Below are 15,254 nucleotides of genomic sequence, written 5' to 3' on the forward strand. Positions count from 1 at the left end.
CCTGCCTGGGCGCCCTGAGCATTCATGGCGGCACCCTCCCACGCCACCTACTCGCCTGCGGCAGGAGAATCCAAGCAGGGAGCCGGTGACCCCTCCGCTCCCCAAAGCTGTCTTCCTCCACCGCACTCAAGGGCGCTGCTTCCGCTGTCTCGGCCGGGATCACCGCGTCAGCTCCTGCAGAGACCCCATTCGCTGCCTCAGGTGCCTCCGGCAGGGACACAAGCTTTCCTTCTGTCGCACAATCCTCCCCCCCAGCCGCGTCCCTGTATCAACAACCCCACCGCCCCAGAAGCCTTCCCCCACCAAACCGCGCAGCAGGCACCTACCTCAACGCCAACAGCCGCTGCCGCCTCCTGGCCACCACAGCTCCTCGAGGATGAAGAACTTCTCTGTTGGTGACCCGGCACTCCGGCCAGATGAAGACAAGCTCCATGTCCCCACCTCCTTTGAGCTGGAGCGGGAGCTGCGAGACTGGGAGGGGTGCGCGCTGGTCACCTGGGCCATGCGTGTCCCTCCCAACACTACGTCGCGGCACCTGGAAGAGGCCCTCGTCGTAGACTTCAGGCTGCGGCCAGGCGACGTCGACGTCACCAGACACCGGCCGGAGGCGTTCCTCATCCGCTTCCAGAACAGAAGAAGCTGTGAAGAGGTCAACGCTAAAGGCAAGTTCAAGTGTCGCGGCGCGGACGTATGCGTTCGGCCATAGAGGAGTCTCACGGGTGCTCTTGGGGCGGCACTCTTCTACAGAGTGCGCCTTGTCCTTGATGGTGTTCCGCGACACGCATGGCAGCCGGAGCTCGTCGAGAGGATTGTCGGCCGTACCTGCTCGCTCCAATGTGTCGATACTAACCTGCTCCACCCAACTGATACCCGTGGAATTGAGCTTTGGGCCTGGACGGCTGACCCAAGCAGGATACCCAAGATTATGTGGCTAATCTTCACTACTGGAGCCTTGGATGCTTCTTCTTCTTCTGTGCAGGTCTCGGAGACACCCCCACAGCGATGGCAGCGGGGAATCAAGCACCGTGTCATCATCCACATTTGGGAAATCCATGATTTCTCCAAAGTGACCACGGACCGTGACGACCCGGATCTTGCTGTGGGGGAGCCGGAGCGGAGGCGACTTCCCTGGTTCTGGGGCGTCCGGGACGGCGACCAAGTTCCAACGGCTGCTTTCGAGCCGTTTCACTACCCCCCGCCACCGCGCGTTCAGGAACGACGCAACGAACGTGAGGAGGAAGACAGGCGTGACCGGGCGCGCCGGGACCGCGTCGACGACCATCCGGCTTTTCACGGCGTCCACAACAGCAACAACTTCGATGATGACGACGACGACGAGCGCGACCTCTGGCCGCGTGACTGCCACGGCCACGCACGGCGAGCCGATGCCAGCTACGGCCGTCGCCATGACGTTCCATGCAGAGAGCGCTCACGCTCCCCGCGTCGCCAAAACAGGGGCTCCGGCACGTACGACGGTCGCCGTCGCCACAGCCGCAACGACGACGACAAGCCAATGTCGGCCGACGAACTTGAAGCGCAACGTCAGCGAGACCTTAAGCTACTTTTCTCTCTCCAGGTTGCCACCATGGAGGAGGCGGCCAGCAAGCTTCTTAACCTGCAGGTCACGCCACGATCAGCCCTCCCCTCTCCAACGCCACGTCCTCTGCACCACTGTTCTCCAATACTGCACGGATGGTGGCCGGCCTCGGGGAAGAAGCCTGGTTCGACGCGGCGAGCGACAAGCAATGCTCTAAGGTACCTAATGGCAAATCCCCAATCCCTGTACGTCGTGTTTTTCAACGTATCAAGGAGAAACTCCCTCCCCCCCAGCCCAGCCAACTATACAAGAGGTCGACGCCACCCTTGTTCAGCTGCAAGGGGCGGTTAATGCAATTTGCCAGCAGCTCCCCAATGGAGGACCTTCTGTTTGCAAGGCGCCCGACAACATAACCGGCTCTCCGGCGCCCACTCAGGTGTCTCAGGAGAACCTCTGCTTGCAGGTGCCAGCCGTTGAGGAGCCAAACGGTGAGCAAACAACAACCTGTGCTGCACATGACGCCACCTACTCTCCTCATGCACTACTGTCACTGTCTCAGGTACTGCGGGAGGAACATCAGGTGCAAGGCATGACCGGCAGGAGGCCGACGGGTGGGCGGCCACCCTCTTGCGCTACCAGCTACAACGCCCCTCCCCCGCTCTTGACTGCCAGGGACAGCGAGGTCAGCCCAGGGTCGGACGGCGCCAAAGATGACTCACAGGCCGCCTGTGCTGCCGGCCAGCAAGTGAACCACATCGTCCAGCTACCTGCCTCCCCAGAAGCCAACAACATCGGGCAAACAGCCGGCGGCAACGTCCACACACTTCAGGTCGCTTCTTTGGCTCCTTTGTCACCGGCTCCACATTCATCTACACCCCATAGTGGCATTGCTGAGCTCTTCTCAACACCTGACCATGGCATTCTGTATCAGCCATCTGCTGCCCCAGGAAAAAGGGGACGTCGCCTCAAGAAGCAACCAGTGGAGGTCGTGGCTCTACGCCGTAGCAAGCGACAAGCATGCAGCAAGATCAGACATCTCTCCGCAGAAGAGAAGGCCAACCATGTCCTATGCCGACGCCTGGGCTACATCAAAAATGACACCACGCCGGCTGAGGAAGCCATCAGGGAGTTCGTCGCCACCTTCCAAGGCCCCATGCCGGAGTATATTATCAAGGCACTCACAGCGTTGTTCCGTCTCGACGATGACGACATCGACAACGCAACCAATGCTCTGATCAAGCTTGGAGGGGCAGAGGTGATGGAGGATATCAGCCATGCTATCTGAACAATTACCCTGTGGAGCTCCTTCCCCTGTCATGTTATTTTCCTCAGTCATTGAGTCCATCAGACACTTCGGTCCTCTGTGCAGGGCTTTTAATTATGTTGTTATGTACCTGCGAACTATGCTACCCTGTCTTTCGGCTGCTACTCGCGCATATTTGGGCTTTGTAATCTGCATGCTCCCTGCTGGGACAACTTATTATGTTTCGTGTTCTGCTATAAGGCTTGCCAGCTCCCTAAAGCGCCAGAACCACACCCATACCAATGGCAGCACATGATCTCCAAATTTTGTGCTGGAACGTTAGAGGACTGAATTCAACAGCACGTCGACAAACTGTCCAGCAGATCATTGCATCGGTGCCCTGTAATATTGTCTGCTTGCAGGAAACAAAATTATCCCAGATCGACGACCGTCTAGTGCGCTCTGTGGGAGGACGCATGCTCAGGAGCTACAGCTTCTTGCTGGCAGGAGGTGTGTCGGGTACAAGGGGTGGCATTTTGATTCTTTGGAACGGCGACGCACTTAACATCGACTCAATTACCAAGCAAGATTTCTCCTTAACGGCGAATGTAACAATAAAAGCGACCGCGGTGACTTCCCTGGTAACGGTAGTCTATGGGCCAACGCGAGAGCAGGATAAGCCGCAATTCCTTCAGGAAATCAGAAACTTGGCCCCCCGCCAGGGCATCAAGTGGGTTATCTTAGGCGACTTCAACCAGATCTACAAAACTACTGACAAGAACAATTCCAACTTAAACATCAATAACATGCGACGCTTCCGAGACACACTAAACAACTGCAACTTAAAAGAAATCCACCTCCAGAACAGGAAGTACACTTGGAGCAATGAACGTCGCAACCCAACTCTCATTCGACTCGATCGAGTATTCTGTAATGAAGATTGGGACTTAGCTTTCCCGTCACACACTCTGCAAGCGCTCTCCTCTTCGCATTCCGATCACTGCCCCCTGCTCCTCTCAAGCCATGAAAGCCCACCACGACCACGCCATTTCAAATTCGAGAACTTTTGGATTTATATGCCAGGTTTTCAACAGGTGATACAATAGGCATGGACATCCACGAACACCCACACGAACCCTATGCATCGCCTCAACCACAGGCTTGCCAAGACTGCGTTGGCACTCCGAAAATGGAGCAAGAACTTATTTTTAGAAGCGCAATTACAATTTCACATGGCACAGTCAGTTATCCTACAGTTCGACATCGCTCAGGAGTGTCGTACTCTAACCATTGAAGAACTAACCCTACGTTCCAAGCTGAAGAAAAGGGTAATGGGACTAGCCATCCTCGAACATCTAAGAAAGCGTCAATGCTCCAGAATAACAAATCTCAAACTGGGTGATGCTAATACTCGGTTCTTCCATTTGAAGATGAACTCTAGGAGAAGGAAGAATTTCATCTCAAGACTTCGGAACAATGATAGGTGGGCAATCTCTCAACAAGAAAAAGCAGAAGTCGCTACTACTTATTACACCAATGTCCTTGGAAGACCACAGCCGAGACAAATTGACTTCAGTTGGGACCTGCTCTCCTGGCCGTCTGTTGATCTATCCTCACTGGACGCTGAGTTCTCGGAGGAGGAAGTCAAAAAAGCGCTCAAATTAATGCCCAAAGACAAGGCGCCGGGACCAGACGGCTTCACGATTAACTTCTTCCATAAATGTTGGGATGTAATCCGACCGGATCTGATGGCAATGATACATGCTTTCCATAACCTGCGCCACGATTTCTTCGACATGCTGAACACGGCCAACATTGTGCTAGTGCCAAAGAAGGAAGAAGGGGATTCCATCACGGACTATAGGCCAATAAGTCTCATCCACGCCATAGCGAAAATCATAACGAAGATAATGGCCCTAAGACTACAACCGTTTATGAACTCCTTGATATCAGAGTGTCAGAGCGCTTTCATTAAAACAAGAGTGATCCATGATAACTACATGTACGTCAGAAACCTAGCGCGTCGCTTTCACGTTTCAAGAACCCCCTCCCTCATGCTCAAGTTGGACATCTCCAAAGCCTTTGACTCCGTCCGGTGGGATTACCTATTAGACCTCATGCAGCACCGCGGTTTCCCTCCGAGATGGCGGAGCTGGGTTACCACGTTGCTAAGCACCGCCACATCTAAGATCCTTATGAATGGTGCGCCAGGGAAAGACATACAACATGGTCAAGGCCTGCGTCAAGGAGACCCGCTGTCGCCTCTATTATTCGTCTTGGCAATCGACCCGCTCCAGCAACTACTGCAACTCACAACTAAAAGGGGAGCGTTGTCGAAATTAAGAGGGAAATACGCCCGCATTCGACTATCTCTATATGCGGATGATGCGGTCATCTTCATCAATCCAACCGCAGCTGATGTTCGCAACACTAAGGACCTCCTGGACAGGTTCGGCTGCGTTACTAGACTAAGAACCAATATCGGCAAGAGTTCGGTGGCGCCCATTCGATGTAACGGGATCGATCTAAATGCCATCCTCGCACCCTTCTCGGCGGCCAAAACCAACTTTCCAGTCAAATATCTCGGACTACCACTATCCCTTGGTAGGATCCAAAAGAGCAACTTCCAGAGCTTATCCGACAAAGCAAACGCGCGCCTAGCGAACTGGGCTGGCAAGCTCCTCACGCCCGCAGGAAGGAGAACCCTAGTCCGGGCAGTCCTATCTTCGCAGCCGATCTACTACCTCTCTGCATTAAATGCCCCGACTGCTGTGCTAGAGGAAATTGACAGGCGGAGGAAGCGTTTTCTATGGGCCGGTACAGACCAAATTGTCGGTGGAAAGTGTAAAGTTGCGTGGCCAATAGCGTGTAAACCGACAAAACTGGGTGGCTTAGGGATTCTGCACCTAAAGAAGTTTGCAAGAGCACTCATACTACGCTGGCTTTGGAATGAATGGAAGGAGCCACGCAAACCTTGGGTTGGAATGCCAACTCCGTGCACTGACAAAGACAAGAACCTATTCGCTTCTGCAACGACTGTCACGCTTGGCGATGGGGAGAAGGCCAAATTCTGGGAGTCGACGTGGCTCCAGGGAGAGGCGCCAAAGCAAATTGCCCCAACGGTGTATTCCATCTCAAGAAAAAAGAACAGGACAATTAAAGATGCCCTATTAAATGACAAGTGGATTACTGACTTAAACGTGGCCAGGCTATCGTCGGCAACACAGATCGCCGAATTCGCCACCCTCTGGGATCGTATGAGAACGGTCCGACTAAGTCCGGGCACACCGGACTCCATTACATGGAAACTTACCCGGCATGGCGAGTACACGACATCATCGGCATACGAGGCTCAATTCCAAACTTCAACACCATCTGATATGGAACGACTCATTTGGAAGATATGGGCGCCCCCAAAGTGCAAATTCTTCTCCTGGCTTGCTTTTCAAAACCGTTTATGGACAGCAGATAGACTAATCACAAGGGGTTGGCCTAATCAAAAGATATGCATGCTCTGCCACACGCATGATGAAACGCTACTACATCTGCTATCAAAATGCCGCTACACTACTCGACTTTGGGATAAAATCTTCGGCTGGGCGGCTATGAACATTCCATCCAGGGGGGACTGGTCCGCCTTCTCGTCCGTTAGCGAATGGTGGTCACATCTTGGGTCCATGCCGGGCATGCCGCGAAAGGGGTTTAGATCGCTCATCATTCTTGTGTCATGGGAGGTCTGGAAAGAGCGCAACGAAAGAATCTTCCAACGGAAGTTTAAAAGTTTGGACCAGCTAATGTGTAAAATAAAGGATGAAGTACGATGCTGGACCTTGGCAGGTGCAAAGCATTTGGGAGCTCTCTATCCATCTGAGGAGTGATCGAGAACCTTTGAGTATCGTTGTATAGTCCCTGTATACTTTTTCATTTTTAATTTTTTGGCCTAGGCTTGTAACTTCCTTCTCTATTAATTAATACAAGTCCGGCAGTCTTTGCCGATCCTATTTTCAAAAAAAAAAGGTTACAGAACGTTTGAAATTTCGAACCACCGAGAGTATTAAACTTGATGGTGATGATCATGCATCGTATTTACTGCTTAGCGCCCAGGGTCAAGCTTTCTCGAGTCAGAGGAAGAGTAAGGAAGCTCTTCCACACTGCTGGCGTGAAGCATGAATACCTTTCGATGCCGTGCTGCCGTGGTCGCTGCACAGTGCAACTCTTCAATCTGGGCGGCTCGTTTTCTTGATCGATTAAGACGAAACCTCTTAGGTTCGGCCCTGTTTGACTCTTCAACAAACGTATTTCAACCGTTTGGTCGAATGTTCTTGACCAATACGATTTGTTGAAGATGCAATCTTACCATTACGGACCGAGGATTCATTAAACCTTCCATGTTAATTCTCAAATGATATATTTTATGCAGGCTATCTTTAGGGAGCATACTAGCTGTGATTTTAGTCCTTATTATAGCAAGCAAGGCACTGAAGGTAGTTGCTTCGGATATTTGTCGAGAATGGATGGAGAAGTAATGATATATTTTGCTTCTGATTTTAGGTTTTGAGCTGAAAACATTGTAAATCTTGGATGTATGCGGTCACAAATGATCCGCCGTAACCTTTTCCATTTTCAAAAAAATTAAATACTACACTAAAAAGTATCAAAGATTTTTTTTAAAAGAAAGCAACACATCCAACTATAACTTTTGTGCAATTTAATCATTATTCCCTTCGTCCTAAATTGTAGGTCGTTTTAATTTTTCTAGTTTCCTATGCACCTAAATATTGTGTAGGTCTAGATGCATAATAATATAATATCTATGAACTTAAAAAAGCTAAAACGACCTACAATTTGAAATGGAAGGAGTATAACACAATAGTAGACATTGGATCAATCATCCATATATCTAAACTATATATAAAGGCACCAAGGATGGGTTTTGGGTGGCAAGCATACTCAATTTTGATCGTGGTAATCTAGATCTAATCAAATGGACGATGCTAATAAACCATGCACTATATATTTCGAAGAGTTAAATACATGATTAGTATACATACTCAGCGGAAGGGTACACTAAGTGCATCATTTTTTTCATTGCTCGTTTGGACGCTAGTACTTCTGATTAGGGCAGCTCCAGTGTGGAGTTTTTGAAGGTGCCAAGAGGAGAGAGGAGGAGATAGCACCATGGCTAAACACTGGAGCAAATTTTGAATGACGTGCTAGCTTGGAACCGGAAGCTAACTTGGTACACGGTGCAAAGAAAAAAGCTGCATGCAATGGCCCATTGTCAGAGAGGGGAGAAAGAATCAAAGAATAGTACATATCACTGTTTGAGGAGAGAGAAGAGAGAATATTCACATTAACTAATGTGACTGTAGGACCCACTTTAAAAGAAATATAGTGCTAAACGCTGGAGCAGTTTTTCTAACCTGTCACCCTATGCGTGGGTCCCATCTTATCTTAGCACAGTACAGGGCGCAATACACTAAAGCTGCCCTTACATATTTAGTTCGTTCGAAGCCATTTTAAGAAAGTCGAGCTGTGCACTTTTATTTTCTTCTTCGAAATGAACGAAAGGCTGTGTGAATTTAGTTTATCACAACAGTCAATCGGCTTGTTCGGTGGTTGTTGCCAATATGCGTTTAGATCTACCAGATATAAACATGAGGTCAATTACGTAACTTATTGTTACTGCTACGTAACTAAATTCTAGATTCAAACACAGCGTCGATGTGGCAGCACAGAACGTAGTCGATTGATTTGAGCTGTCGCGCTGTTCAAAAACTTTATTACCGCCCCTCGTGCTGTAATATTCAAAAAGATTATAATATTAATTTGAGTGAAATTTCAAAAATTTTAAACCTTTTTATTTGAATTGTGTGCTTGTTTAAAAAGGAAATTCTCTTCTCAACTAAATCCCTAATACTTAAATCACAAATCTTTTGAAAACTTGAGTGGATTGATTTGGATCTTTTTGGATTTTATTTGGATCTTAAGTTTGTGTGTGTGTTTGAATTTTAAATCTAATTCAAAATTCAAACTAAATATAAATCTAAATAAAAACAAAACCTATCTAACCTACTAACCTACCAGGCCGGCCGCAGCCCACCAGCTTGGCCCGCTAACTCCCTCACCTCATCCGCCTTGGTTCCGACCCAGCCAGCCGGCCTGGCCCGCCAACGCGCCCCTCACCGCTCTCAGCCCAGCAGGCCGCGTCGCTGGCCTAGCCAATCCGCCTAACCAATGCCGCACCACGCTGCGCCCCTCACCCCCTTTTCTCTTGCTGACGCGCCGGGCCCACCCGTCAGCTGTCCCTATCCTTCTTCTACCTCCGGTTGTACACACACGTGCGTCGGGCGTGCGCGCCGGATGGGACGGCCACACCTCGCCGTCCACGATATCACCTACTCCCGTGCCCGCACGCGCGCCCATGACCTCGCCCACGCCTTTAGCTTTTGCGCTAGCGGCTTTGGACGCATGCCACGCCGCCGCCGCTGCATCTTGGCCGTGCGTCGCCGGCGCCGCGCCCCCTTGAACCCTAACCCTAGCCGCTCCTCGCCCCTATAAATAGGACCTCCTCTAGTAATTGCGCGTTGTGTGCTCAAGTATTTGGTGAAATTTTGCATCAACATCTGGCTTTCTTGGGTGACGTTTAATTAGATTTTCCCCAAAAGAAACGATTCCATTGATATACTCGGGACTCACTCTAGGCATATTGTACATCGGTCCATCCTCGCTCCATCTGCAATTCAAAAAAAATAAAAACCAAGCAGCCACCTTTTGGAGCTAAATAAAGAAATTTAGTTACATTCTTTTAGCCCTGATTTTGGGTCGATCTAGGGATTTTAGGGAGGACGAAGAAAGACCACAAGGCACCAAATTCATCTTGGGCCTGGTGGGAGAGAGACGACGGCCCCGCTCCGGAACATTATACGTTCGACGTGGCACAACGCTGCGTACTCGCGGTGTCGTTGCAAATTGCAATACATTGTGCATTCGTTCCAAATTTGCATTCGTTACGTAGCATTGGTCTCCACTCTCCAGTCTCTATATGGCATTTGTACCAGACACCCTCGTACATGTGCACACATTGACACATATCACACACGTACCGGGAAAGATCAGAGAGAAGATAATCCAAACGGGCTTTATCTGTCACGGCGTCACACCACAATCTTCTCCCCCTGGCGGTTTGCTCCGATCCGTATGTTCGGTGACTCGCAAACTGCCGCAGTAGCAAATGAATTCATCAGTCAAAAAACGAAAGAGATAATATAAATTCCTGTTACGAATTCGAAAGAAAACCATCAGAATGCAAGGGGCTCGTACGTACAGGCGCCAAGGCCATCGCGGGCAGCGGCGACAGAGCCGTTGCCACTCAGAATCGCCATCCAGAAGCAGATGAGTGCGAGAATTCGGATAGCTCCCGACCTCAGGCTCATGGCAGCTGACTCTGCAATTCTTTCAGCTCCACGGTGGACCTCACACACACACACAAATATTCCAGCTCCATGCTAGCCACACCAGCAAGTTCCGCAATACACACACACACACACACACACACACACACACACACACACACACACACACACACACACACACAAATGTTCCAGCTCCATGCTAGCCACACCAGCAAGTTCTGCAAAGAAAGCTTTGGTGATGATGGCTTCCAAATTTGTGGAATTGTTTGGATCATAAATTAAGATAGGCACGGCTAGCTGTTCAAGTGTTAGCGAGAAGTGATGAGTAATGTATATATCCATGGAGGTGGATGGCAGGTCTTTTCCTGTCTCCTTTTTGTAAGAATTCCCTGTCTTTTGCCATCTGATCAAAAGGGAGAATAGACCATTTTGTGATTCTTACGACGTCTGCTGTCAACTTTTGCTGAAGTCAATGTTTCAACGTCAAAGTTTGGATTTTTCAAAAATCCACGAAGGAACCTTTCTTTCAAAACTGAAAGCCGACGGAAAACACATTTTATAAAACTGCCTAGATTCCATGTGTTGCGCCTCATGTAGTTCCATCATTATTATAATGTGTTATTGTTCAAAGTTGCGAGGACCATGCTTTGTTTTGATTCATGATTTAATTTCATTTGATGGCTAAGGAAGGATCGTTTGGAGATTTTTTTTTTTGCATTTCACAACTATTGTTTCAATTAAATTCATGTCCTCTAGTAATTTTTTGACCATATTTCAGAAATTTTTTTACAACCATCTGCGATGTGTCTCATCGATTTTAATCCATTAATTATGTGGTAGTGGGCAGTGATGTTTGTTGTATAGTCACTTTAAATTCGTTGGTACCTCCCACCTTATCAAGAATTGTAGAAAACTCGTGAAGAAAGATTACAATTTGCAAGAACTAATAAACTGAACTATCTGGTTCTATCAACATTATTGCTATTACACGTCGACATATATATAGTTGACCAAGAGAGAATAAAGTGCTCAACTCTAATACGCACCCATGACCCATGATATATACGGAATCCACTTTGACATTTCACAAGTTTAAATTCCTACTTCTCAAATGCTCCATAAAGAAGAACCATGCATATGGCCTAATGAGTTTGCCGGTTCACCTAGCATCTCAATCTCACAGCCTCACAGGCATCACACATACACACTCATGTATTGGGGGAGAGAAGATAATCTTCGTGGACCTTATCAATCACGGGGGCGGACCACAACCTCCACCCCCAGGTTGTCTGCTCGGAGGGTTTGGTGTCTCGCAAACTGCAGCAGTAGGGGAAAAAAGAATTCAGTCCAAAGTTTAAATTTGAAAATACACTTTACGAATAAAATAAGATAAAAAGCATTCGAATTTGAGGGGCTCGTACTTCCACCAGAGCCACCACGGATGGCGGCTACAGAGCTGATGGCCATTAGAACCGCCATCACGAAGAAGACGAGGGCAAGAGATCGTATGGCTCCCAACCTCAGGCTCATGGCTGGAGACAATGCTTCTCTGGGCTCACAAGGCTACCTCAGTGCTGGGCTGGTAAGGAGGAGTGCAGCTGGAATATTTATAAAGATATCTGTAGCTTGTTGACGGCGATATCTGTAGCTTGTTGACGGCTTCAAAGTTCAAACTTGTGGAATTGTTTTGCTCATCATTAAGGTAGGTCATAGGCGGCTACCTGTTTGCCAATGGGCTCTGATCAGTGACGCAATGATGATTGATGAGTATAATATATAATCCAAGCATGCAGGTGGTCTCGTTCTGATTTTTTCATCTCAGAAGAACGGAGAACCCATTTTGTAATGTTTGACTTCTTCTGTCTCGGCAGCTTGTAACGAGGGCAACGTTTCACCGTCCAAGGTCTGTTCCTTTTCAAGAATCGACTCCGGACCTGTTCTTTTCTTTCCAAATCCAACATGAGAAGGCTGCCGTACGTGAGGATAACACCATTGATCACCAGTACATGACTTCTTCCATGCTGCCTCCTCTTCCATCAATATTCCATTGTGTTATGAAGTGCCATGCTTTGTTGATTTATGATCTGAGAATTTCATTTGATGGCGACGAATGGGTGATTTGCATAAGAATTCCTAATCTGCCTTCTGCATTCGAATGGGTGATTTGCATAAGAATTCATAATCTACCTTCCGCGTTCGACTATAAGTCATTTTTAATTTTACATCCAAGTATACTTCTTATAAGCTACATAGAACAAGTTGCCACTCATTTGAAGTCCTCATTAGTTACACAAGCCCATGGCACTTATTTTAAAACCATAAGGAATTTTCATGCAAAAAAAAATCCATGTGCCTATGTTTGTTATAATCAGTGATATCAATTATTTTGGTAGCCAGCCAAATAACTGTACCCATGGTAGTGGATAATATTGTTAAATCACGTAATTATATGATTCAAAACCAGTTATATGATTGACAATATCATCGTAGTATACATAACATATAATATGATATTTGAAACTGGACATATTAATAGATACATGATATATGATTGACAAAACATCTTGTCTGTTAATATTCCAGTAGTGTCTCGCTAAAATACTTTAATATGATTGACAATATCATTGTTGTAGTGTAATCCAGCTAGCCCTTCAAATAGTGGATCATATGTTTTCCTTTTCTATTTTAGTGAGACAACGTCAGTGGTTTTTTCCCTCCAAATTTAAGATTCTTATTAAGATCGCTGATGTAACATCTCATTCTCTTGGTTTTTCTAATTTTCCTCTTGCTTTCCCTCTCTATCTTCCTCTGATCTTTGATGCAGCAGCAGGAGGAAGGGCGAGGGGTGGGGGTAAGCCACTGATAGATTAGATGTTTCTCTCCTTTATTTCTTTGAACCATCTCATTTGTCTAAACTTTGATACTATAAAACTTCATGATCTTAACTCAGAATATTACATACATGAGATGTCAAAGGAAATGCCTTCGATGACCTATACGGATTGCCTGTCACCGATCTATATTCGTGCTTTGGGTCCAACAGCCAACTTTTTGCCTAATTAAAATGCACAGCCAACGACTTTTGTAAGATTTTTTTTGGGTGTTACTACTGAAATTTTCGATATTTTTTAGGATTTATCTATCTAGGTGACTACTGACAATAGAGTCCATATTAATTATAGCAACTTGAACAAACTATTTCCATGCTCTCTGCTCATTGCTTGCTCGCGAAGTAGTACTGATGCCTGGATTTTACGATTGATACTCATACTAATCCATTAGAGGTTTTATATTTAGGTTATTTTGTTTCTACATTAAGATTCTGCTATCTCACGCCTTCATCTTACACTACTCGATTAAGCTTGTTCATTATAATATGAATAGAATAGCTTAACGGTAGGTCTGTTCCAGATAGTTTTCAGGGATGTTATGCTAACACGAACATGTAAATTTACATATTTTTGCAAGTATATAAATTTGCATTTTATTTCAATACGGATTTAGTTTAAAATTAAGTTTAATTGTGAGTTAAATTACCATACCTCAATAAAGACAGATATGTGATTAAAACAAGACTAAGGCTTAAAAAGCAGACAGAAGTGGATGGGCCTTGTAAAGCGCGGCCCCTACTGCTCATCTTACATGACTACTGTACTAGCTCATACTAGACATTAAGCATGGTAATTAAACAACCTTATTTAAATCATGAAGGACACTCAAACCATCATCTAATAAGTTTGTCTGAGTTCATCTCCAACACATCCACATAGGCCTTATCCAGCCGCTGGAGTGCAGCTTCCACCTTCATGAGGTCCTGGTGCGTTTGGTGACTCGCAATCTGCACCAATGAGAAAAGGACTTCATCTAAAAAGATAATAACACATATACACATATTTTGTATTAATAACCATATAATAGGGAGCTGAGTCGAGCGGCCTCTCACACGCATCAACGACGATGGAGCCGATGGCCATGAGAACCGCCATGGAGAAGCAGAGGATGGCGAGAAAGTGAACGGCTCCCGAGCTCATGCTCATGGTTAGAACAGGCGTTTCTGCTTACAAGGAAACCTTTATTCTGTGCTTAACCGGCCAGTCTTGCTTGCCTGTATTTATAGTTGTTTTTTTTTCCTGAGAAACGTTGATGTAGCTGGACTGGTGAACGTACAAAGAATAATTATTAAGGCTGGTGAACTTGATGGTGTACGCTGGTGTTGACTATTTAGTACTCGATTTGGTAGGTGGTCAAGCTTTGCGGCTTCCACATGGTCGCTGCACCGCGCAACCGAGACAGTGTTCGAACAGTGTTCCATCATGAATCAAGATAGAGATCAGGTTTAGAAGATATTGGTGGCTGAGAAGTTATGAATAGTACAAGCTAGCAAGGATGCTTTTTTTTTTCCTGATGAAGGGAAACACTATTGATCTTGCACAGTTACATCGATGGTACTATCATACTAATACCACTTTCGCCTCTGTGCAGTTAGGATGCACAGTCTAGAAATATGTCAAAGAAAGAGAAAAAGAGTACATGACAACAAATATCGTTCCTCATAGTTGCCTTGTGCACAGGAACAAGAATTGTTTCAAGGGGAGAGGGATGTTAGCAGGGAGGTCATATAATATATGCCTTCTGAAAGGTAGATAAACAAGTCATCTTTAAAGTCACAATATTTTTTTAACATTCATCAATTTTTTACACGCATCAACTTTTTTTTTTGCATCAGCAAACATTTTTTGGCTCAATATTTTTTGACATTCATCAACTTTTTTGCGTAAAACATGCTGAAATAGTTCATATAAAATGTTAAGATAGTTCGTTGGCCGTTGTGGGTTAATTATTGGGCTATTGCTGGGTTATAGATGTTCAGTTATCTATCTACGGAAGATAGGAAATCCGTGTTAGCAGCCTACGTAAAGCCCAGCCCAATATCAGTGAAGTTGTGACTGGAGGCCCATGAGCAAGCTCCAGGCCCAAACGGTCAGAATCAGCGCGGCAAAGGCCCAGATTATTGTTCTTGATCGTAGTCGTAGAGGATAACTTGTAAGAACCAACAACT

At 46.6% G+C, this 15,254-nt stretch overlaps 2 long non-coding RNA genes across 2 annotated transcripts; both read right to left on the reverse strand.

Annotated features, from left to right (window-relative positions):
* Positions 1 to 11,128: 11,128 nt before the first annotated feature.
* On the reverse strand, positions 11,129 to 12,224 carry LOC111255853. The gene is made up of 2 exons (XR_002675988.1): positions 11,617 to 12,224; positions 11,129 to 11,512 (listed from the first exon to the last, which is right to left on the reverse strand). It is a non-coding gene; the product is annotated as an uncharacterized LOC111255853 (long non-coding RNA).
* Positions 12,225 to 13,780: 1,556 nt separating this feature from the next.
* LOC111255854 lies at positions 13,781 to 14,265 on the reverse strand. The gene is made up of 2 exons (XR_002675989.1): positions 14,139 to 14,265; positions 13,781 to 14,033 (listed from the first exon to the last, which is right to left on the reverse strand). It is a non-coding gene; the product is annotated as an uncharacterized LOC111255854 (long non-coding RNA).
* Between the last annotated feature and the right edge of the window lie 989 nt (positions 14,266 to 15,254).

This window comes from Setaria italica, chromosome I, assembly GCF_000263155.2.
Source record: "Setaria italica strain Yugu1 chromosome I, Setaria_italica_v2.0, whole genome shotgun sequence".
Classification (NCBI taxonomy): domain Eukaryota; kingdom Viridiplantae; phylum Streptophyta; class Magnoliopsida; order Poales; family Poaceae; genus Setaria; species Setaria italica.